General features: G+C 26.2%; 1 long non-coding RNA gene across 1 annotated transcript; it reads left to right on the top strand.

The window, feature by feature from the left end:
• The first annotated feature begins 7,043 nt into the window (after positions 1–7,043).
• LOC147808272 (uncharacterized) lies at positions 7,044–17,345 on the top strand. Its single transcript, XR_015434933.1, has 4 exons — positions 7,044–7,213; positions 8,201–8,318; positions 14,780–14,911; positions 17,233–17,345. It is a non-coding gene; the product is annotated as an uncharacterized LOC147808272 (long non-coding RNA).
• Positions 17,346–25,482: the final 8,137 nt, after the last annotated feature.

The raw sequence follows: 25,482 nt of genomic DNA on the forward strand, positions 1-25,482 counted from the left end.
AGTTTTTTCAATGTGTATAATCTTTTATGTGTTGATGAGAAAAATTTATTAGCATCTGCTGTTTATTTTTCACCTTTATTTTATTTTTAGAAAGCAAACAAGCAAATGGGAGAAATCTATGAGAGACTCCTTTATAAAACATCTCTAAATCAGTTTCTAATAAAAATTATAAAATCTCTCAATTCATAAAATTGCGAGAATCTTGCAAGCAAAAAAAAATTAAGGAATTTGTTTTCAGTTTCTTGATTACCTGTGCTGGGATTTATTCCATATTTTTAATATCATTGTATAAAATTTAAGTTTTTGACGAATATATTAATTTTGGAGTTTAAAACTTTATTCTTTAACTGATAAAAACGTTTATCAGAAAGATGACTTCAGTAGTGACTATTAACCACTTTTGAAATGGAGTGACTACTTTTAGGAGACAAGCTTTGTTGGAGAACTTAGATAACACCTGTGTTTAAAATTATTTTGAGCAATTAAATTTAAAATTATTTTTATATGAGCCAGTTTCATACAAAACATTTTTTACTCCTTTGTTCTTTTTCCCATTCTTTAATTTATGTCTTTCTTGACAGCAAATATTCAATTTCAAAAATCTATAAAATATTAACGATTTTTTTAAGCATTTACTTGTCTTTTATTTCCTCTAAGAAATAGAGGTACAGAGCACATATGTTTCCTCCCGTTGAAATAACATCACATATTCTCTTAGTTTTCCATGAGTGTATATCAAGCCAAAGTGATAAATTAGCTACCATAGTTGAAATATTATATGGAAATATATATGGCTAGTTGAAATATTAGTCATTATATATAATGACTGGATTATAAAAAGAAATTTGCTGCTCTAGAGCAGTGTTCCTCAACCTTTTTACCTTTATATTCTTTAAAATGATAAAAAAAAACTTTTTTTGACTACTATTAATTATAATAATAAAAAAATAATAAAAATTTACTTTTTGCATAGCATTTATTATCTTTTGACAAAAGAGTATTATAATTGTGTGCAAAAATTTTTCAATTCGCTGAAAAAGTTCCTGGGATATAGCGGGATATGACAAAATTAAAAAAACATTAAGGGGTTCAAAATGTGGACCCCTCTCCTGACCAAACTATTGGGGCCATATCTCCCAGATTGTGGCTACCGTTATATTTAGGGGTAAATAAAAAAAGAGGTTTATTCGGAGAAAGTACGTTGTTGTGTCTGATTTTGTTACTTAAAATATTGTCTGCACTTATTGATTAGCATATTTGAGGTCACTCTCTCAAACCATTAAGATTGAGTTCTAGAATGCGAAGATCCGAAAGTTATTAAGGATGCTCCGTTTATTTTTTTGGCACACTGTACTTCATTTAACCCTAGTTATCATGCTCATGAGACTTCTAGTTTTCAATATCCCATCTACTCTACTTTATAGGCACATTTAATTTCTTCATTAATAATGTATTAAATGTATTAAATTCAATGTTTTTTTTCCTGCAGGTGGTCAAGTATACCCTTGATGTACCCCACCACCTATCTCTTCTCCATCCCCAGCTCAGCATTTGTCACACTAGCTTGTCTTAATGTGTTCATCGGAATCATCACCACACTTTCTACCTACATTCTAGAACTTTTTTCCCTCACCCGTGTAAACTCACTGATTATTAATTGTTGTTTATTAGGAAGTCCGCTAAAAGAAAGAAAGAACCTTTTTGAATTCAACTTGATAGGCTTGCTTCCAAAAAATTTTTAAAATGCTCTTTTAACCAATGCATGATAGGTTGCTTATAATGTCCTTTGATATTTGTTGTAGGAATTGCAAGATATTGCTGTGATTTTGAAGCAAGTTTATTTAATATTTCCTCACTACTGTTTGGGCCGTGGTCTTATGGACCTTTACACCAATCAACTTGCCTACGAAACCCTAGCAAGCTTTGGTAAGAACTTTCTTAATAGGTCATTTGCATTCTGATATTTTTTTAGAATTTTTTCCTCTGTATTAGCTCGAGGTTTACCTTATTGAGCTAAGCATGGATTCCAAGATGGTACTAGATTTTCCTCCTTTAATTTTAGATCAGACATTATCAATAGCATTGTTTCATTTTGGTACTGGGGGCCAAGCCCCCATGTTGGCTTCAGCTAATCAACCCTGTTGATTGCTTCATAATAATTGTTGTTTCTTGGCAGAAAACAGTTTTTCTACTTAAGTTAAAATTATCCGCTTAACATCCCAGGTAATCATTTTTTAAAATAACATTTATATTTTATAACATTATATTGTTCAAACAAATTTGGGTTCACAACAGTGATTAACAACAGTAACTTATTAATATTATGCTGATGACAACCCAAACTTAATTTTATGCTGATAACAACCCAATCTTATTAATTTTATGCTGATGACAACCCAGACTTATTAATATTATGCTGATGACAACCCAGACTTATTAGTATTATGCTGATGACAACCCAAACTTAATTTATGCTGATGACAACCCAAACTTATTAATATTATGCTGATGACAACCCAAACTTAATTTTATGCTGATGACAACCCAATCTTATTAATTTTATGCTGATGACAACCCAGACTTATTAATATTATGCTGATGACTACCCAAACTTATTAATTTTATGCTGATGGCAACCCAAACTTATTAATTTTATGCTGATGACAACCCAAACTTAGTTTTATGCTGATGACAACCCAATCTTATTAATTTTATGCTGATGACAACCCAAACTTATTAATTTTATGCTGATGACAACCCAAACTTATTAATATTATGCTGATGACAACCCAGACTTAATTTTATGCTGATGACAACCCAGACTTAATTTTATGCTGATGACAACCCAAACTTATTAATATTATGCTGATGACAACCCAAAAATAATTTTATGCTGATGACAACCCAAGCTTATTAATATTGTGCTGATGACAACCCAAAAATAAATTTATGCTGATGACAACCCAGACTTACTAGAATATTATGCTGATGACAACCCAAACTTATTAATATTATGCTGATGACAACCCAAACTTATGAATTTTATGACATCCAGACCTTTTAATGACCTGCTGTTGACTATTTTTTTGTTCATATACAGCTATAAGTTAGAAATTATCACTGATGTAAACTTAATCGCTTATGGTAATATTTAAAACAATGACTAATAACCAGTGGTTCTCGCCCACTGTGCCGCGGCACTTTTGTGTGCCGCCAAAGTCTTAAAATGTGCCGCCAAATATACAATGATACAATAAAAATTATATTTACCAATGAAATGACAATAAATTTATTTATAGTGTTTAAAAAATTTTTATGAATGTTATGTTTATGTTTAAAAAAGCTCTAGCTAAAGTTTGATATTCTTGAGCAGTGATTCTCAACCACTGTGCCGCGGCACTTTTGTGTGCCGCCAAATATTAGAAATGATACAATAAAAATTATAATGTTTTTTTTTATCATGAGTAAATTTTAAATTAAAGAAAAGTGTGTATATCAAGATATAGGGAAAGTGTGAACTAATAGTAGGAATTGAAAAAAAAAAATTTCGACCACTGCTCATTTTAATATTGAACTAAGTTCACTAGTTAAAAAATAAAAATTGAATTACCTGAAAGTTCCTGTTCATATAAAACATTCCTATACTATTTTAAAACTAGTACTAAATTTAAGTAATTTAAAACTAGCTTATTTCAACTGCCAAACAGAGAGTGAGACAAGATAGAGAAACTATATATTCTTTAGACTTATACATTCATTAGACAAATTTCACCAACAACCGCATGTGAGCTATGAAATGTTTTTTTAATATTATTGTGTTTTTTAGGTATCACTTTCTTCAGGAATCCACTGTCTTGGGATTTCTTGGGGGAAAATCTTATATACTTAGCACTTCAAGGAATTATTTATTTTTCCATCACCCAGCTCATTGAATACAAATTTTTCATCAGAAAGCGGTTAGTATTATCTTATAAACATTTGTTTAAGTATTAAATTCTATTTCTTAATTTATAAGTTTCCTCGTTGATGCCCCGGATGTGATACGATCACGCCTACTCTGATGGATGGTCCACAGTTACTGTTTGTGACTGCATCATCATGTCCTCCTCACACTGTTGCTTTTCAGTTTCATTTACAAACAACAGGTGTGACCACACGCACAACTGTGAACTTAATACAGCTTTCACGACAAATGCTCAGAAACTCGGATTTAATACAGCTCTCCCGCTCTTTTGCAAATACGGCAACTACTGGTGTCTATTCATCGAATTGTATCCCTATTGAAATTCTGGAGTTTCTTGAAGTTTATTTTCAGCAGGACTTATCTTGCGTTCACTGTGCGTTTTATTTCGACTTGATATAACATTTCAAGTAAATTATTTTCAGTGAGACTTTTGCTACTTAGCAATCGTTGCGCATTATTTGGTCACTTTTTTTTCTATTTGGATTTAACGTTGTCAATTATTTTCAGCAGACCTACTGTTACTTGGCGATCGCTGTTATCTTAAATTTTTGTTCTGAACCTAATATATTACTGAAACGAAATCATAAATTTTAAAAAAAGATTCTTTATTGATTTTTTTAAAAGTGATACAATTTAATATTTTATATATTTTGTATTTATGTAATTTATATTTTGTCATAAAAAGTTATTTTTTTAAAAATTTATTTAATTCACGTTGCACCTCTGAGCCCAAGGTTAAGAAAACTGAGATGGGCACTGTAGGTCTTGGCCCTTTATGGGCTGTCACGCCACTGAGTTTAGTTTTTTAAATATGATAATTTGATTAGTTTTTAAACCAATAAATCTTCAGTCGTTTTTAGTTTAAAAAAATTAAAACAAAGCCTACATTTAATTAATTAGCTTTTATTTTTGAGGAAATTGAAACAGATTTATTAATTTGGGTGTTAGTTAAAATGGCTAAATGTTTTTGAAATTAAATAAAGAGTTAAGCAATGTTTTAACGCTTTTCAATAATTTAACAATAGTGCTCTTAAATATGAATTTATTTTTTTTAAAATTCCTTCAATACATGTTTGTTTAATAATTTCTCAGATAGTGAGTATTGTTTTCAAACATTTAAATCTTAAATCTATTTCATTTTCAAAAAGGAAAATAATAATAAATAAATAAAAAAACTTACATTAAAACCCTTTGACCATTAGTCAATACAACTTTATTATTTTAAGTAAGTAATTAACAAAAGCCTAACAATTTTTCAAAAGCACATTTTTTTTTTCAACAAATAATTTAAAAAATGTTTTATTTAAGTGGACATTTCTTTCTTTTTTTTTAATTTGTAATGTATGTAAAATATTTTGTAACTGTTTTATTATTTTTTTTAAAAAATCTAAGTCATTTTTAATTTTTTAAAAAATTAAAATAAAGCTTGTGTTTGTTTTTACTTTAAGGCAAGTCAATCTTTAAGACAGTCTTAAGTCAAACCATCTTTATTTTAATTTAAAAAATTAAGCAATGCTATTGATGTTATAGAAGCAATTTGTTTTTGGAATTAACATTTTCTGTTGTTATAGATTTATTTTTGATTGATTTAAAGATTTTTGATTGATAAATTTCAAACGTGTTAAATTGCGATATCTGGCTGACGATCTATCACGATATAAAATTTCTTACAATGCCTAGGCCTATTTTAACATAAACAATAATAATTGTTGAGGATTTTATTTTAAAATGTTGTTTGATCACTGGGTAGGCGGCCGTTTTATTTGGCCAGATATTTGACTATTCGACCAAATCACTATTCATTATTCCCTATTTTTTAATAATAGTAATATATATATATATATATATATATATATATATATATATATATATATATATATATATATATATATATATATATATATATATATATATAATACATATTTGCATTCAATTTTCATTAGCTTTGATTTATTTGACAAATTATTGTTTTATAATTTCAAACGATACTTTAATTATAACAAACAAATTATTTTTTTATCGTCTATTTTAGTTCCTTTAATATCTATACAAGATACAATACTTTTTAATTGAATAAATTCTGATTCCTCAGAGGTGCAATACTGCTTATCAGTGTAAGCATACAATTTTTTATAACTAAAAGCAGACTATTTTATAAAGATTTTTGTATCTATTTTTATAAATGATGTTTACTACGTTTTCCTGTTTTTTCCCCTTCAATTACAATAAATTTTGTACTTAATGAATTATTTCATTTCAATTTTTAGATATGGAATTTTTTCATTTTTATTTCAATCTATCATTACATCCTGCCTTGTCCTGTGTTTCAATATTTATGTTAGCACTTATTTTAACTATAATTTCTGTTTCTCAGTTCTTAATTTTAATTAATAAGTTTTCCTTGTAGTTTATTTATTTCTCTTTTCCTGATTGTTAGGTACTAAATATATTCTGATTTTAATCATTACATTTTTTATATTTTGTGATTTTAATAAATCTTTAGCTTATTATAATTAGGTTTTACTAGTTTAAAATTTAGTTTTGTTAGTTTCTTTTTGTCTTGGTTTAGTATTAATCACTCAAAATATATTTTTATTAATTTAATGAATTTACCATCTTAATTTATATATTTCTATCTGTTTACACAATTTCTTTCTATTTTTAAAATAGAAAATCTTAATGTTTAATCTGAATTCTTTGAGTTTTTCTTTATATTCTTAAAAGCTTACGTGAGGTGATTGAATGCAATTAAATTTTAACTAAATACAGATTATTTGTATTAAACATTTCTTTATTTAGTTTTTTTTTTAAAATTTTTAAAGGATGACTAAGTTGAAGAAAAGCTCTTCCATTTTTTTTAATCTATTATTAATCTATGATGTTTTATTTGATGATAAATAATCATTAAGGTCCTTAATTTCTAGAAAAAAAGTCCTTAATTTTTTTGGTAAAAGTCCTTAAAAGTGCTTAATATTTGCTTTGATTAAAGAGTGGGAACCCTGCACTAGTATTATTCAGAATTAATTACCTTCTTGCTTTTATAATTGTGAACATACATTGTTTATATGACAAACTTTATTATATTTTGATTAGCTTTAAATGTGATTGGAAAGAAGCAGCAAAATGCTCTGATATATTGAGATTAGAGTGGTCTCCAGCAGTTTATACTTATGTTCATGCTTCAATTCTCTTTATGATGGTGGAAGGAGGAAATACAGAATTACAAGGTGCTATTTCAGAAATGATGGAGTAAAATTTATTTTAGTAATGATTATAGAAATTCTTGTCTTTATCTGTAAATGTAATCTATTTAGAATTCTTGCATCTTACATAGTTTCTTAAATATCTTTATGTAATAAATGAATAATATTTTTAAATTTCTTTGAAACTACTTAATCTTTGTTTTTTTTAAGGAATTAAAAAATTACAAAAAATTTTCTAACTATACAAACGTAATTAAAATTGTTAAAATGATTAAAAATGTTTTCTAATTATAGAAACAGGTTCTTAGGACACTCTTAATGACACAAGTAATTTAGAGGAGCATGATTCTGATGATCTTTTTTTTTATTTAAAAAACAATTTTTGTTCTCAAATATTGCTTGTTAAAATTTCAAATAATGACTTAACGCATTTTAAAAATTTAAACTGAAAAAAAACATTAAAATATTTTTAGAATTCAATTCTTTTCTGTTTGTTTTTTATGTTCATAAATTACCAGGCTGATATGCCTTCCAATTATACCTTTGTAGCTGTGTTATAAATAAAAGAAGTTTGAGGAAAAGTAAATTACAACTATTGTGTATATTTTATGTACTTGCAATGTTGTTTATTTCGTCACACCCTTACTAGTTCATCATTGATTATGTGGTCATCAACAATTTATAATTGATAGTAAAATTTAAAAACACTATTATTTAATTTGGTTAGGGCTATTGTTTAACAACTGAAATATGTATTATGAAGCAATTATTTAGGCAGTTACAAAAATAAGTGCTTATGTTAATTGCCATTCTATGTTAGGTTATTCTTAATTTCCCTTAAGGGTCTTGCTTATAAAACAAGTCTATATTTAAATAATCATTGCGGAAAACTTTTTAATGATCATAAGTTTTTAAAGTAATATAATTTTATCTCATTTTGGAACTTTAGCTCTTTTTTTCTGCTACGTAGCATTTAAATTATTACTCTTGAATTTTAAAAATATTAAGCAATTTATTTTATGTGCTGTTTTAGGAAAGTTCCAAGCTTAAAACAACGATTAGCTGGTAAATCTATACCTTTAGAAAAGTATGTAGTATGAAAATCTGTCAAGTTTGTGTCCCAGAAAGGTCGTCTGATTGTTCCAGCATTGGTAAGTTTAATGACTTAAAAAATTTTTTTAATTGGTAAATCCAAAACCAATATATGATACACATGATGATATTAATATCTGATTCACGTGATATTTGTATTTATAATTTAATAATAAATTAAAATAATTAATGAAAAATAAATAATTGTAAGTAATTATTTGTATATACAAGAAGTAGTGTGAACTATTTCTCTTGTTATTTCTACTTCATTTTTTGAAAGAAGAAAACTATTGAAAGAAATTAAACTTTAGTTTTTATATTAAGTTTTTGAAAATAAACGAATATAATCTTTGACACAGTTTTTTTAATTATTTTTTCCAAATATCATTTAACCATATTCTTTTGTTATAAACTCTTTATTTCTTTATATTGGCTTTTAAATTACGAGTCAAAAATATTCAATGAGTCTGTTTGTATTCAGTTTCAGTATTTTTTAATATATATTCTTCATGTGATGTCAATTTATATAAAAAAGTAACAATTATCTTACGTTTATTTTTAGCTTTTATTTTAATTATACCATATTTGATAAATTTAATGTTTTTGTTAAAATCAAATTGAAATATCAAAATTTAAATTTGTTAGTTATTTATTGTAACTGTAATTGTTAAGATTTTATTGAATTAGATTTAGATAAAGCTTTTTTTGTTTAGTGAAAGCTTATTTATTATTACTTTAGTTATAATCTAATTTTTTATTTTAATATTTGGTATCTTTTAAAAAATAGCAAATTATTTTGTTTTTAAAAAGGAAATTGATTGTTTAAGAAAAAAGTGAAAATTAAATATTTTAAAATTAAGTGTAGTATAATGAATTTCTTTGAAAGTATATTTGCCTAAGTTAAAATAATTTTTTGTTTGCAAACATTTTTAAACTTTTAAGTTAAGCCTAATTAAACTTTGATTATTTTTTGTTACATTCTTAAAATATCAAACAATTTTAAAAAGTTTACATTTTATAAGTTCTACTATCTTTATTCACTACTATCATTATTTAAATTAAGATTTTTGATATCAATTTTTTTAAATAAATTGATTATTTACTTATGAGCTCATTGTTGTTAAAAAAATTTGTAAATTGAATATTTTACACACATTCTTTCTTTTAAACTAAGTTCTTTATCTAAATGCTGTAAATATTTTCAAATTTCGTTTAATAGCAAGTTTTTATTTCTAAACATAAATAAATATTAAAAGTAATATTTATTGCATTTCTAAATTTTTAGTATATCATGAGTTTTGTTACTATATCATAGGTATCACAAGTTTTTCATATCATCTTTGAATTATATTACTTATTTTTTTAAAAGAAAAGAATCTGTGCTCTTAAGCTTTGTAATTAGTTTTTTCTTTTAAATTTTTATTACCTACTACTTGTTAGTTTCTAAAATTACTTTCATAATTTTTTTTTTAATGAGAAGTTTCATATTCTGTATTTTGTGAATTTGGTGCTTATTTATGTGTGAAGAAGATGATGTTTTGGCTAAAGTTTTCAGTTTTTCACCTGCCTAATTTTATACCCAACTACAATTTTTGTGTTGATGACTTTTTTAACAAAATATAATTATAATTTAAATGTAAGAATAATTTTTAAAGATAAGTTTTAATTAAGGAAATAGTTACTTCAAACTTCAGTGATTTTAAAACAATATTTAAATTGCAATTTTTATTCTAGTCATATGATTAATTTTTTATGATTGGCCATGAGACAGATAAAGAAAATATCAGGTGTTGCAACTTTAAAAAATTGAAGGAGAAGAAATTTATGTTAGGAAATTTGTTAATAAAGACTTTTTAAACTATGATCTAAATTAGCTTTCAAATTTATTTTTGATGTATCTAGAGAAAAAAAATCTGAAGTCTATACTTTGAAGGGAAATTTATTTAAAAAAACAGTGATTATTTTGACACATCAGTTCACTGAGTTCACTTCATCGCTCACTGAGATCTGTATTATTTATTATAATGAATTCATGAATCAAGTGTAAATAATTACCTTATTTTTATTCAATATGTGATTTAAAACTATCAATTTTTTGTTGTAAATGTTTTACATAATGAACGTAAATGTTTAGTATTATTTTAGTAATAAATGAGAAAACAAGATAACAAAGAGTATTATGAAAATATTTTTAAATTTAATATACTTCTATTTTTTTTATGAGATAATGGCAAAGTTGTTATTTCCAAAAAAAAATTTCATTTACGTAAAAAAAAACTTTTGGATGGAATTTTTTCAGAAAAAAAAACATTATTTGACGAAATTTTTTAAATACTTTAAGTGTATTTTTAATAGGTTATTTGTCTTAATTAAGAACAATTGCTTGTTACCTAATCTTTCCCCCGGTGGATCAATATTATTTTTGAGCTAATTTTTGTTAAATTAAATTTGATTTTTTTTTTGTGCAGAATTTTTTATTATTGTAATTTTTTTTATTTAAAAATGTTTAACAAAAATCTGAATTACACACAAAAAAAAATATTATGGGTAACTAATGTGTCTAGAGCTGCCACTTTTACAAAATATTCAAATTGCATTTTTAATTTCTAGAATGCAATTGTTATATATGTATATATATATATATATATATATATATATATATATATATATATATATTGCTGATCAAATGTGTTAAACTGTTTTATTCAGTACACTATAAATTATTTTAACATTTATTCATAACATTATAATTTTTTAGCTTGTAATATCTCATTAAGGCTATATATTGTTTCTTTTAGGAATTGGTGTATAATTAGAATAGTTTTCCAATGATAGCAAAATCTCGCGAACTTACAGAAAATATTCTTTGTAAAATCAACTCTATATTTTCTAGTTTTGAAGATGCCAAAGTTATGTTTTTCTTAAAGATAAATTCATTGCAATTTTGAATGTAAACAGTAAGGGCTAATAATGTATGGGTAGAATCCTTTTTATTTATCTACTATTATTTTTTTAATATATTTGACTTATTTAATTAGATTTTTAAAATTCGTTTTAAAGTTGATTATTGGGAATTTTTGTTCTTATCAGGCATGTGTTTCTTCTGTTAATTTGCAGAATTCCGCGAATCTCAAGATTATTGATTCACGGACTTTCGTAAATCAATAATTTATATTTCAACAAAATTTTCTCGGAATTTCTCCAATCAAAAATTTAAATTTCACCACTTACACAAAATCTCGTTAACATGAAATTTATACCTCTTTTACAAGCACCCTCTTTTTTTCTTTTTGAGTACTTAATGAGATCCAAAAGAACTTTTTTTCAGCAGATTTGTTTAAATTTTTATGCTTTATATCTGTAATAACTAACTCTTATCTTGTATCTGTAATAACTTCGGTTAAAATTAATGAACCACGGAGGCGAATAGAAAAATATTTAAGTTAATGATCTTCAAAGTAATTTTGAAATAGTTAACATTTAAATTATCGTTCTCTAGATAAAAAATTGTGTTTTTTTTTCATTCCTTTTAAACTTTATTTTTGAATGAGTAATAAATTTCGATTTGTAATAAAGGAATTATTTAATGAATATTATATATTTGCTCTCGTTTTTTATTTAGCTACAATTAGATTGAATTTTTTATATGATAACTGTAAATGGAGATTTCAACCCGCTGAATATCATTATAATTCCTGAGTTTGATGTTTTATTTTTTCTTTCGCAGTTACTGCAACTGATTTTCTCATGGTTTTTAAAATATCCAATATTATTATGACCCGCAAAATTCAATTTATGTATTTATTATTATCGTTTGTTTTTCGAGGATACTACTGTTTTTTTAAATTGAGATTTTTACAGTTTTTGCTACTTGATATCGTCATGATTTTTTAAATCGTGATATTTTCATACAATATTATTAAGAAGAGAGAAATTCTAATCACATATTTATTTGTGTAATTGATTTTTCGCAGACTTGATTTACGGTTTTTTTTTTTGCAGTTATTGCTGTTGATTTTCACATAATATCTTGAAATACAGATATTACTATGATACAGAAAATTCAAATTGCGCAACTGAATATTAATAATCTGATACGATAATTCTATTGTTGTTTTTCTATCAATTTTTCAGCAGTTGCCAGTGCTAAATTTTGAATATTTTTAAAATCTCAATATTTTTAGTACAGTATTATTAATTATAATATGTGAATCTTGAAACATACGTTTGATTAATTTCTTTTTGACCTGCTCGATTTGTGCGATTTTGTAGTAAATACTTGGTTTTTATCATCAATCTTTTTTCAGTTATTGCTATAGATTTTACAAACTTTAATGTCTTTTTTTTCTTCTTTTCTTTAAAGCCACGCTTAGTCTGTTCTTTTCTCTGTAAGTCTTTTACTTATTTTTTATATACAAAAAGAAAAAAAATTAAGCACTAAAAAAAAACATTGAAGAAAATTCAGATAATTTCTTCTTTTAGGAATCATTTGTCTATTTTATAAATAAATAAAAATACCATAACATTTATCATGTCTGAGTTTAATACTTTGGTTCCTCAGTGAAAAATACAGTATTGTTATCAAGTACTAATTTCCATTCTTTGGAGTCTGGTGTGGGGCTCATTTTTTTTAAAGTTCTTATTTCTTAAAATCTTTCTTCATGCATTCTTTTTAATTTTTTGAAAACTTTTTTCCTCCTTGATTCTTATTTTTATTAATTTTTTAAGTACTGACATTGTTTTATTCTTTTTAATTTTCAAAAATATTTATGTGTAGTCTATTGTACTGTCACTTAGTTTTTGTGCATCGATCATTTTGTCACACTAAGCATATATTTTGCATTCACTCTCATAACTCAGCCTGATTGCGATAAAAAATAGTTTTTAAACTTAAATCAAAAAGGTTGAATTACGAAGTGAAATTTTCCCTAAGAAATAATATATATATATATATACAGTGGAGCATCGTTTATACGACGATCACTTATACGACGTTTACATTTATACGACGTTTTAGTGTGGTCCCAAATCATTCCTATTCATTTTAATGTAAAAATATATCGTTTATACGACGCACAGAATCGGTTATACGTCGGTTTTTAGATTTTGTTCACGTTTATTTAATTTTGTATTTTTTCTTGTGTATTTTAAAAAAAGGCGGCATTTGCCAACACGAATGATACAGAAAAGGGTGCCAACAAGAATGCTTGGATGACGACCGTAATTTTTACTAGATGACTGAAAAAACTAGACAATGTTATGAAGAGGCAAAAACGAAAAACTTTGCTATTCATCGACCAATGTCCAGCGCACCCATCGATACTAATTATTTTGGAAAATGTAAAAGCTCTCTTTTTTCCTGCAAATTGCACAAGTGCGCTTCAGCCATTAGATTTGGCCGTGATTAGAAATCTAAAATTGCATCATAGAAAGCAGTAAGTTCAACTCGCTATTCAAAGCATTGTAGAGACTAATAGCAAGAAAATATAATTAAAGGTAACATACATTCAAACTGCTCGCTACAATTTTTCTTCTTTGATTATTTGTTTGTTTTGCTTTGTCTAATTTAGAAATTTATGTAAATCAACACGTTAAACATTAAAATTAAGTGAAAACAGAGTTAGTTTCAGTTTTAGAAGTAAAAATCGATTATACGACGTTATCGTTTATACAACGTTTTTCGGTGGTCCCTTCGGCGTCGTATAAATGATGCTCCACTGTATATATTTATATATATATATATATATATATATATATATATATATATATATATATATATATATATATATATATATATATATATATATATATATATATATATATAAAATAACAGGGCTACATCCCTGTTATCATTGTTGTATTTTTTTTTAATAATGCTGTCATAAGCCATAATAAGTTATCAAAAGGTTTATTTAAAGGTAGGCTGGTGGCTATAACATTTCACATCCACTCTCCACAAGGGAGGGGGTTGACAAAACTCCGGATGGTTCAGGCAGATGTTTATTGGAACACGTTATTCAGCAAGAGACATGCGAAAACCATCGGTCTCGTATTAAATACTTACAGATTTTGATGTAATTAGATTCCATTCGTACATACCTTGTAACTCTATGCATTGTGAAAAATCAATTAATGCTTCCTAATATGGAAGTAAAAGAGGGACAAGACTCTAAAAATAACTCCTCCTTTGAAATATAAATCTAATTAAGGTTCAATGGTGTGTTTTCAGCCTTGAATTCCCAGAATAAAATATATATATATATATAAAGCACTAGTTTTATCAGAGTTGAAAACTTGTTGCATCTTGAATCATTGTGTAACACTTAGCTGGCAAAATCAGTTTTAGATAAAATTTATTTAAAACTTCCTCTTGTAAAATACTCATAAATCAAGTTTCTTGTAAAGTTTCAAAATTAATGACATTACACTTGTTTAAAATGTTCTTACTTAACCAATTCAGTGAATTTTGTGTGTTTTTAGTTATTGTCTCTAATTTTTTTTCATAATTATATTTATCTAGGTATAGAGGGCACACCACTTGATGTTTAATATTACTACTCAGAAGTGTATACTAATTTGGTCGAGTCAGTGGTACTAATTTGGTACTAATCATCAATCAAGTTGAAGATTGTTTCCGTGAAGTCATTTCTTGGTACGATTTTAAACGACTCTATTTTAAAATAATTTAAATGAAGTAATTATTAGTAATTAGCTTTATTTGCTATTATGTGTATTTTTTATTTTCAAAAGCAATATCATAGAATGACTTATCTTATTTCATTTGCGTTTTTATAAATAGCTTACATTCTTTTTTGTAGGCTTCCCTATTGCATAGACCTCTTCATTAAAATGTAAGATACGAAAGTCCCATTTGCTATTTGATGCATGCAATGTTATTTTATTTGCCCAGTCTGTCAGAAAAATGACCTAGAATTTGAAATATTAACTAAAGAAAAAATGAAGGTGATAGAATTAGATGCTTTGCTACTGTTCTTAAGAAACTAGGTAATTTTTTAGTTTTAAAATTAGTTGCACATAATTGAACAAAAGTTCTGATAATATTAAAAGACAACAGAATGAAATGTTTTCTAAATGACTACCATATGTAGCAAAACCTGCTCAAGTTTAAGGACATTAATTTAGACTCTTGCAAATACTTTTTCAGTTGGAACAATGGTGTTTGTAACCATAGATTCCATCTGTTGACAATCTTAGTATCTAATTTTGAAATTTAACGAGGAAAATTTTTTAGTTTCTTAATCAAAACACAGTAAATTGTATATTTAAATATACAATTTACTGAAATGAACTTTCCATAATAGCATTTGAAATTAAATGTTTTCATTCCTAAAAGAAGTGTTTATCTATTTTTTAAATTACAGAAAAAAATTTATCTACCTGGCAAGAATTATTAACAATTAAATTTTTACAACCGTTATTTTATACATGTTACCTCACTATACTATAATTTAAGTGCTCTGTTTATTTCAGCAAGAGTCCTTATATTGAGTGTTGGCTGTTTGGGTTAAATAAGAACTCGGATTAAAATACTGTATAAAACTACTTAAGTATTATAGTCTTTAGTTAACATGCACGTAATTTACCTCTGAAAACTAGAGTGATTTACAAATTAACAAATAAAAATAAAAGCACAAACACGCTTCAATTAATATAATCTAGAAACAATGTACAGGTGCTTATTTCTATAACTTGGCTAAAAACTAAATCTGTAGATCATACTGCAAAAATTTAAAAACTTTAACACAAGTTGATCAATTTCTAACAATAACAATTTCTGCAATAACAATTTAATTACAAGAGAATGTATCTTTAAAAATATTCACTCTAAAATATAGTTCCATCAGTAGACCAGAGTCCATCAGTTGTCTACTGATCTTGACTGATAATTGTCTTAATTAAATTACAATTATTACAATAATGGAAATCAGCGTTTTTTTGTTTTTTTTGTTAATTTAATTTGTATATTAAAACAAAGTACGTTGAATTAAATTTATTTTAAAATTATTAATAGCTAATTTATAATTGATGTGACTAATTCATCAGTCCCATTTGTTTTATTAGAATCTGACCCCTATGTAATTACTGGCAGTTTTTAATTTGTGATTATTTACTTAAATAAATTAGTTCATATTAACTTTCCTATAAATTTTATTCAAAGTGTTTTCCACAATTTACATATTAATAAGAATTGTACACAGCTTTCTCTCAGCTTCTTAATATAAAGATTTATATTAGTAAAATTAATGTTGATAAGAGTTTAAAAAAATTTCTATTTTTGCAATTCTTTTTTCTATGTTTTTAAGCTATATTTAATGTCCATTATTTTTTATTATTTTTTCAAACTTTTGTTATACTCTGAAAAAGATGATAATAAGCATAAACTTATGAATCACAAAGTAGTTGGTTGATTTTGATTTACTTATTAACAGTTTTAAAAAATTTTGTTTTAAGAGTATTTTGTTTTTGTTTTTAATATACTTCCTTTCCAAATAATAGTTTTTCCCTAGATAAGAAAAAGAATGTTGGATATTTTTCTTCAAAAGGTAACCATTAATATTTTCTGAGTTTATTTAACTAAGGACAAGAAAGTTTATGGAAGTGGAGAAAAATTTCTAATTTCTAAAGAAGTATTATGATTAAGCGAAAATTCGATTAAAAAAAGAGGAAGAAAAAAACTATTTAGTGAAGAATTAACATTATACATTATAAGACTTATATATTTAAAAACTTCTTTTTATGAATTTTTTCAAACAAAATATAAATTTGCTGCATTTTGACCTCAAAAGAATAATAAAAATACTAAAATATAAGAAATAATTATTTCGTGCTATATATGAATGAATAAAGCTAAACAATACAGAAAAACTTATGATTTCATTTCAAAAGTCCTTTAAGATTTTTTGGTTGTTAAATTATATTTTTTATGATCCTAAACAATTTGAAATATTTCAGTTAAAAGTGAGTTAAAGATGATGTGTATTTGATACCTTTCACTATGACTGAATTGGCATTGATCAAGTTAAAGCAGGGAGATGGTGTAACTGCTAAAGAACTCTTGGAATCAGCTCGGTATGTTGCTTAGCATGTTAAGTTTATTGTTGTAACTTTCATACCTGTGTGTTCTTCTTATTATTATCTGACTCTAAATATTTTTCTTTAATACATTTATGTCTATATGCATACATTTATAGATATTTTTTTTTAAAATAACGCTAACCCATTATATTTGTGTGTTATTCAGGATCTCCCAGTGCTTAAAAAATTTCAACATTTTTTCATAATACATGTCTTGCTTAGCATGTTGGATTAAAAAACACATGTCTGAATGAGACTTTTGCATGCACCAACATCTTTTCTTAGTGCCTATTTAAAATATATGAATGTGCCAGTTATTAAAAGATAACATTATTGTATTTATTTCAGTACAGATCAGAAATATCAAGCATTGTTAACAAGGAATTATTTAACATGAATAAGTATTGAAAGGGGAAAAATCATAATTTAAACCACTTGGATTTTTTTTTTTAAATGTCACTGATTTAAATTAAATTTTTTTTATCTAATATGCAACTAGTTATCATTTTTGAGTAAAATTTAATGCTACTTAAACCTATTTATCATTTATATAAAATCTGTATTTATAAGTTTATATATTTTTGGAAGGTAGGGGAAAACATTTTCAAATTTTTTATGTTCAGCTGCAACAAAATACCTTTCTCTTCATGTGTTCTATTTTAGCAGTGCCAGAATTTTCCTTTTCATTTGTTGTTATCATACCAGAACTGCTCGTCACTACAAATAAAAAAGAAAAAGTGATAGAACATCTATTTCTTAGCCTTTTATTATAATTAGTGTACATTTCAGAGTGAAAAGGGGAAAAAATTTTTAACTAAGTTCACAAGAAATATTTTAGTTTTTTCCTGACATTAATTATGACATTACAATAACATTAATTATACAGATCTTTTCTATGAATATTTTTGAGGATGTTGTTGCATCTCAAATGCTTCCAAATTAATGATGAGTCATATATTTAGCCATCTAATATTGTACAGATAACAGAAGAAAAGCTTACTTATGTCTCTGTGAGAGGCTTGCTTTTTTAATTTCGGTGACTGTCCTAGTATACTCAAATGAAAAATAAATTGGAAAAAGAAAAAGCCAGGAAGTTAATATTTTTAATTTAAAGTCCACTCCTCAATTATTTTTAGAATAAACTAAATACATCTGAATTATTTGATTTGCTATGAAATTTTTATTAGTTTTAATCAATATTGCAAATGACATAGTGGACAATAATTATTATTATCAAATAGTTAATTTTATAGTTTGATATTTAAATTATTTTAATACATGCATATTTAAAGGAAATATTATTTCTAATACCTTTGAGTAATACTTGAAATTTTAGTCAAATATTTCAATTGCATTTAAAATACATTTATTCTTTTATATTCATTACTTTCCATTTCAATCACATGCTTTATGTTTGCAAAAAAATTAAATATTTTTAAGAGGTCACAGTACTCAAAAAATGACCAAAGTATCGAGTTTTTCTTATTGCTTTTAATAAAACTTTAAACTATTTTAAATTCACTGAAAAAAAATTATCTATCTATCTTTGTTTTTAAAAAAGTTATTACTGATTTTAGATTGTCCTAATACAGAAACTTGCACAGCAGACAGATTTTAAAGTGCTTTTCCTCATTGATGATAATTTTGTGTTTTAATCTTAATTAAATCCTTAAGTAATTTTTTCTATTTAAGTATTATTAATTTTTTATCTTGAGTATAATACACTTATTTAATCTGTGCATGGAATAAGCATTTTATGAGGTATTACAATTTTTACAGCATGTTATATATACCTAACAGGAATTTTTAACCTTTTTTTTTATATTTTTACAAAATAATCTATCAAAAATATTCTAATTGATTAATCAACAAATGAATGCACATAATTGTTAAGATGAATATTGTAAGCACCAAGGGAAAAAAAATGTTTTGAAAATATGTTCAAATAAAAAAGCCTTAGGGATTTAAAATTTTTGAATTTTTTTAAAATGTTAAAAAATTAAACAGTTTAATTACTTTTTGAAAATGAATTATTGATTATAAGTTAAATGAGCATGTAAAGCATCCACAAAATGAATGATTATACCTTTATTTAAAAGAATTGTTGCAAAGGTACTGTGACCCCTTAAAAACATACTAGACATCTAATAGAAATTAACTTAATTAGTGCCTGGGTGATTGTAAATAGCATAATTAGAAAATATCTCCCTTTCTCCCTAAAAGATTTCAAATCATAAATTATTTAAAATCCTATTATAGAATAATGCTTTACAAAACATCATTTTGAATGAATTTCATGTATTATTTACTCAACAGCTAGCAATAAGGGACCCTGATTATTAGGAAATTGTAATAAAAATGCTGGACAAATTTAAAACTTTGGGTAGCTTCATGAGTGTAAAAATACATTTCCTTTGCTCACATGTAAACTTTTTACCCGATAGTTTAGGAGCAGTCAGCGAAGAACAAGAAGAAAGATTCCATCAAGATGTCAGAGATATGGAGCGTAAATATCAAGGAAGATGGGACAAGAACATGCTCGCCGACTACTGTTGGATGATAGCTTGGGATAGATCTGAGATTTAGCATAAAAGAAGATCATCAAAAATAAGTTTCAGGGGAAAACGAGTATATCCTTAAATAGAAACTTTTCTCTTTTTAACGTTACGTTTAAATTACCAATATGTTTTTTGCTTGTTTTGTATTTGTTTCAAACTTTCATGTACACATACACAATATTTGCTATTCTTGGTCAATCGTCAATTTTACGTAAGCTATCTTAATGTAAAAAAAAAAATTAAAATGATATGTTGGTGATTTTCTTCCAGAAACTGGTAAAAAGTTCAAACGCAAAGAACTTATTGTTTTTTCTCTCGACCAAAGGTGACTTGTGCGGTCTGGTAACAGTATTTTTTATTCATTTTAACCTATAAAAAATTAGCTGATAGATCAAAAATCAATTTTCTTTCACAAGATTAAATTTTACATAGATTAAAATGAATAAAGATAGCAGTTACCGGATAGTACTTGACAAATCGTTTGAGAAAATTCCTTTCGAAATAGGATTTTAGTAAAGACATTAAATATTGATTTTACAAAAAATCCTAATGTGATTAGGAAAAATGAAGATCATTTTTGAAATCAACACCAATAACTTCTCTTGTATTTTTCAAAAACTTCCATTTCGCAGGCTTGTGTTATTAAACCATATTTTTGTTAATATTGGTGTGATGCTTTAGTTATTTTTTGAAGATTTATTTTTTCTCCTTTAAGGTTAACATTGTTCTTGTATCAGAAAGTTAGTTGCTTATGTTAATTTTTTAAAAAGTTAGTTATTTCTACCATCAGTCTGTAAATGTGTCTGTTCTAAAAGATCAGAATAAAGAATTAAGTTTGCAAGTTGTGAGGTATAAGAGCAGTCTAAAAGAAATATGGGTTTTCTTGTTTAATGTTCTATTTAAATTTTACTTGATGATGTAGTAAACTCTCTTTAGCTTAATTCATAACACAAATATTTATCATATTTTTAGATAAACTTCAGTTACAGAGCTTGGACATAGTTATCCAGTTGCACATTTTATTACTAGCAGTTAAGATGCAGAAACCATTAAGTATTTCTTTCTCTTAAATCTAAAATTCCAAACCTAAATTGTAATTGTATAATGACTAATAATAAAGTTACAGCTCATCCATTCAATACGATTTTTGGAAAGGTTTCACATTTGCTATGTAAATGGCACATTCACAGGACCTGGCAAAGACAATTATCAGCTAAGGTTAAAGATGTATATTTACAAAATGAACTATACACAGACTTATTATCTCTTACAAAAGCGAAATCTTTTATCATTTTTAAATAAACTTCAGTTGTTTATACAAAAGCACAAAATTGTTGCTCTGCTGTTTACCTCTTATTTTGTACAAAATTATTGTTCACCACAGTTCTGCAACTAGTTTCTACCGTAGGCAGTGCACCCGCCGATCAAGCGGTTGGCCGTGAGCTCATTTATGTCATATGCAAAGAAAATAAATTTTAAAAAATCTGTGCTGTGACTAACTATTAAATGTTGTGATGTAATATCCTGTGATTGTCTTGTTCTTTAAATGCTGTTATTTATGTCTAAACTCTGATGGATTCTGCAATAGAAATATTAAATAAGATTAATTAGACACTACCCCTCTCTTTCAGACGTAAATAACCTGACTAAATTGGAGAGCTGCAAAGGAATTGAAAATAAGAAACCAAGCAGCAAACCTGTCTTAACAATAATTTATTTAATTTTAACAATTTAACTCTCAATGTAACTTTGTAACCCAGTAACCTATCAACACTTAGACATAACTTAAAATTGTAACGAGAACTATCTTCCTTTAGTTTTTACTTCTTTTACTAGACTGTAACTATGTGATTCAAAAATTCATTTTTGCAAAACCCATTGTAACTATAATACTTGAGTGAACACCTGAATGCTAGAAGGTTGAGTTAAGAGAATTAGTTCAACCTCATTACAAGTTAAGCATGCATGGAGGAAGTGGGCCAATTTTTTATTGTTAATAAAAGCTTTTTGGTCGACTAGCAAAGCACGAGAGCGATTGCCTAGTTGTGGATGTGTGCTTCAATGTTCTGTTAACTGCGTCAACATGCCTTCCGATATTAACACCCTTTTCAACTCCTTTTTTATGTTTTGATTTTTTAAGTGACGAATGCACCAAATCCCAAAGTATGAGTTGGAGTAGCGCTTCCACTCAAAAGTGTAGTGAAACTACTCTGACGGTGTCCCAAGTATTCCCGGAAGATGTTGGATGAGCCAGGTTTAATAAATCTTGGGTATTTTTCTTATATATGTAATTGTATGTGTGCATGCTTATAACACTTTTCTGGTAATTGAAAGTGTTCTCTTAAAATGTATACTTTTGTGTTAAATGTCCCTCTTTCACTCTGTTACTCAAGTTGATTCAAAGTAATGTATTCAATCCTTTTTAGATTTACAATTTAAAAAGCTGTTATATACTTAGCCATCGATTGAAATTTTCACAAGGTATCTTGAGTGCAATACTAATTTGAAGCAACTTGTTCTCTTCTAGCTTTTGCCTGGATTATATAAGAAATTATTCTTTAAATATTTAATATAATTTGTTTTTAATAAAAAAAAATTATTAGTATTCACATTGCTGTTTGTTCTACTGATGATTTACATTTGTCCCGGAGAATAATCTCACAGCATTGTCTGCTTAAAGCTTTTCTGTGAGATATGTTTACCAGGACTTCATGTTTCTACTATGATTTATGCAGATTCTCATTCGCTTTGAAGAATATCTCTGTGCCATAACAAGTCAAAATTTAGTCATTAATTTTGTTATATGTATTATATATAAGTAAATATTTTAAATTCATAAAAAATAATTAAGCTCTTCATTATTTGGCATAGTTGTCAGATATTAATATAATTTATGTCTTAGATTAGATTCTGACCCACTGCAGAACTTTAAGGTAACACGATTTAATTTTTTTTTATCAAGAAAAATGCTTCTATTTTACAGCTGAATAAGCAGACAAGACTTTTAGCTGCTCCTTTACTCAGGATGTTGCCACTAGTAGCTGTCATAAACCTTATGTGATTGCACCATCATAGAGTCAAGCTGGCTACCAATACTCTTTGTCTATTGTATAAGAACAGAAAAAAATAGACATGCTTTAATATTTCTGATCCAACTTTATTTTTTTTATTTTATTTATTTTTTTTTGTGTCCTATTTTGTATTTTTTACATATATGCTGTACTCTTACTTACCACTAAAAAATAAATAAAAAGGTAAAAATAAAAATTATCAAAAGAAAATGTATCTCATTTATTTATCATTTCTTGAAGATTAAGGGAAAGCTGCTATTTTATAGAATATCTGTCCAAGGTACTTAGTTCACTTTATATACAAGCTTAGTACTATTTCACTGCAACTGTTTCAATTTAAATAAATTTCAATTTAGAATTTAATGCTACTGTATTTAATTTAAAACTTATTAAATTTAGAAAATATGTCCAATAGTACGTCAGTAGAAGTCATTTGATTGAAACACTGATAAGTATTGAACAACAGAACACTTGACTTGAAGAAAAGCCACAGTTTTGGGAAACTAACTTTTATTGAAGAACACAACGATTTTGTGTCACTTTGATGATTGTTCTCTCGCTAAAAATTAAATATTGTGTTCTCTTTCCTTGCCTAAGACCTGTTTTTATCCTTCCTCTCGGCAACGACGTTATATATATATATATAAAAGAATGCATCAACGTGACACATCAAAAAAAAAGCAAGATACTAAAAGAAAGAGCCAGAACAGATTTAAAAAGACATATTGTTACCTCAAAAGGCATAATATAAAATTTATCATTTAATTCAGTCAATTGAGCATAAAAATATTATACAATTGTATAAACTTAAAATACAATATTCTGTTAATCTTTAAAGACATTCTAATTTATAAAATTTGAAACAGAAGAAAGATTTTTTTTTTTTTAAAGTAGCTGACTCAATTTTAACTGTTAGTCTTTAAGATGACTTTGTATGAATGATGTGCAAGACATTCCAAAGATTAATATTTTTCAGAAATATTATTTCAATACCCACCACTTTTGGCAACATATGGCGCGTGACAGGCACTATTGTTTATTTCTGTTTTGTGGGTCCCATTAAGGTAGATCAACGTCACCCTTAAAAGGACAGATAGATTACTCCTATGCACTAAGCGGGATATAAACCCAGAACCTTCCAATCCAGAAACTGTTCTACACGAACAGTTTCTGTGTTAATAAATTCGATTAAAAACGCAGTGTGTTAATAAAATCGATTAAAAACACAATAAAATCGAACATATATCCAAATTTTAGTACAGTATTTATTTCAAATCAATGCTTGAAATAGGTTAGAATCAGTGACTTTGATTTTGAACCAATATGAAATTTAAACATAAAATGCCAATTCTCTACATCTAATTAATTATATTCTTCTCAACAAAAATTACAAATTCAATAGTATACAAATCTTACTTTCTGTCTTAAATTAATTGTAATAAAAAAAAAAGTTGTGTTGCCTGCCATAGTAGGCAAAAAAGAAACGAAACTTGATTTGCAGAATTTTTAAAAACAATGTACAAACACAGCTCCTTTTTTTTAAATTAACTTTTATTGAGTGCACACTTAAGTAAATTAATATTGATAAAAGTGATCCAGAAATTAAGCACTTAATGTACTTTTTATTCCCATTAAAAATATAATTGATTTATTCTAAGAAGAAAGAATACAGTTTTCCACTTTATTAAAAAAACAAAGCACTATTAATTCAGGTTACGAAGTAGCAGTAAAGCATAAGCAAATAATTCATATAATGAGCATTAAACGTTTCAACTCTATTTAAGTTGATTTGAAATGAGGTCCAGAATCTCCACAGACAGTATTTGGCGCCTTTAATCAAGTAGTAAAGGAATAGAGTATAAATGCCCTTTTAACACAAAAAAGATAGTCTTACAGTAACAATATTTTACGAAATCAGACACAAAAATGCACTTTCTCTGAGTAAACCAACTTTTTTTTATTTTTTGTGATGTGGATGTCTGACCCCCAAGATATTGGGGGCAGCCGGAACTCTGGAAATATGGTTCCAATAGTTTGGACAGAAGAGAATTCCAAAATTTGGATTCCTTCATGTTAATTTTTTTTAGTTCTTTTTAAACGAATTGAAAGATTTTTGTTCACAGTTATAAAATTCGTTTATTTTAATTTAATTCCACTCAAAATATACCTTTTAGTAAATGATCATTGGTTTTTTATTTAATATAAGTCTAATTTTTGAATTATAGTAGATAATTTTTTTACATCATTTTAAAGAATGCAATTTTAAATAGCAAAATCGGTAAAAGTTAAATTTTGAAATAAAATTTCTACCCTGCAGTTCAATTTTTCGACTATTATTAAATAAAATAATTAGCATTTACTATAAGTTATATTTTGCGTAGAATTTTCTCATGGATAAACGATCTTTATAACTAAGAGCAAAAATTTTTAAAATTCTTTTTATAAGTTTTCGAGATATGGTGAAATACACACAAAGTAAAATTAACATAAATTGTTCT

Source organism: Parasteatoda tepidariorum, chromosome 6 (genome assembly GCF_982258835.1).
Source record: "Parasteatoda tepidariorum strain Cologne lab strain chromosome 6, Ptep-v5.0, whole genome shotgun sequence".
Taxonomy (NCBI): domain Eukaryota; kingdom Metazoa; phylum Arthropoda; class Arachnida; order Araneae; family Theridiidae; genus Parasteatoda; species Parasteatoda tepidariorum.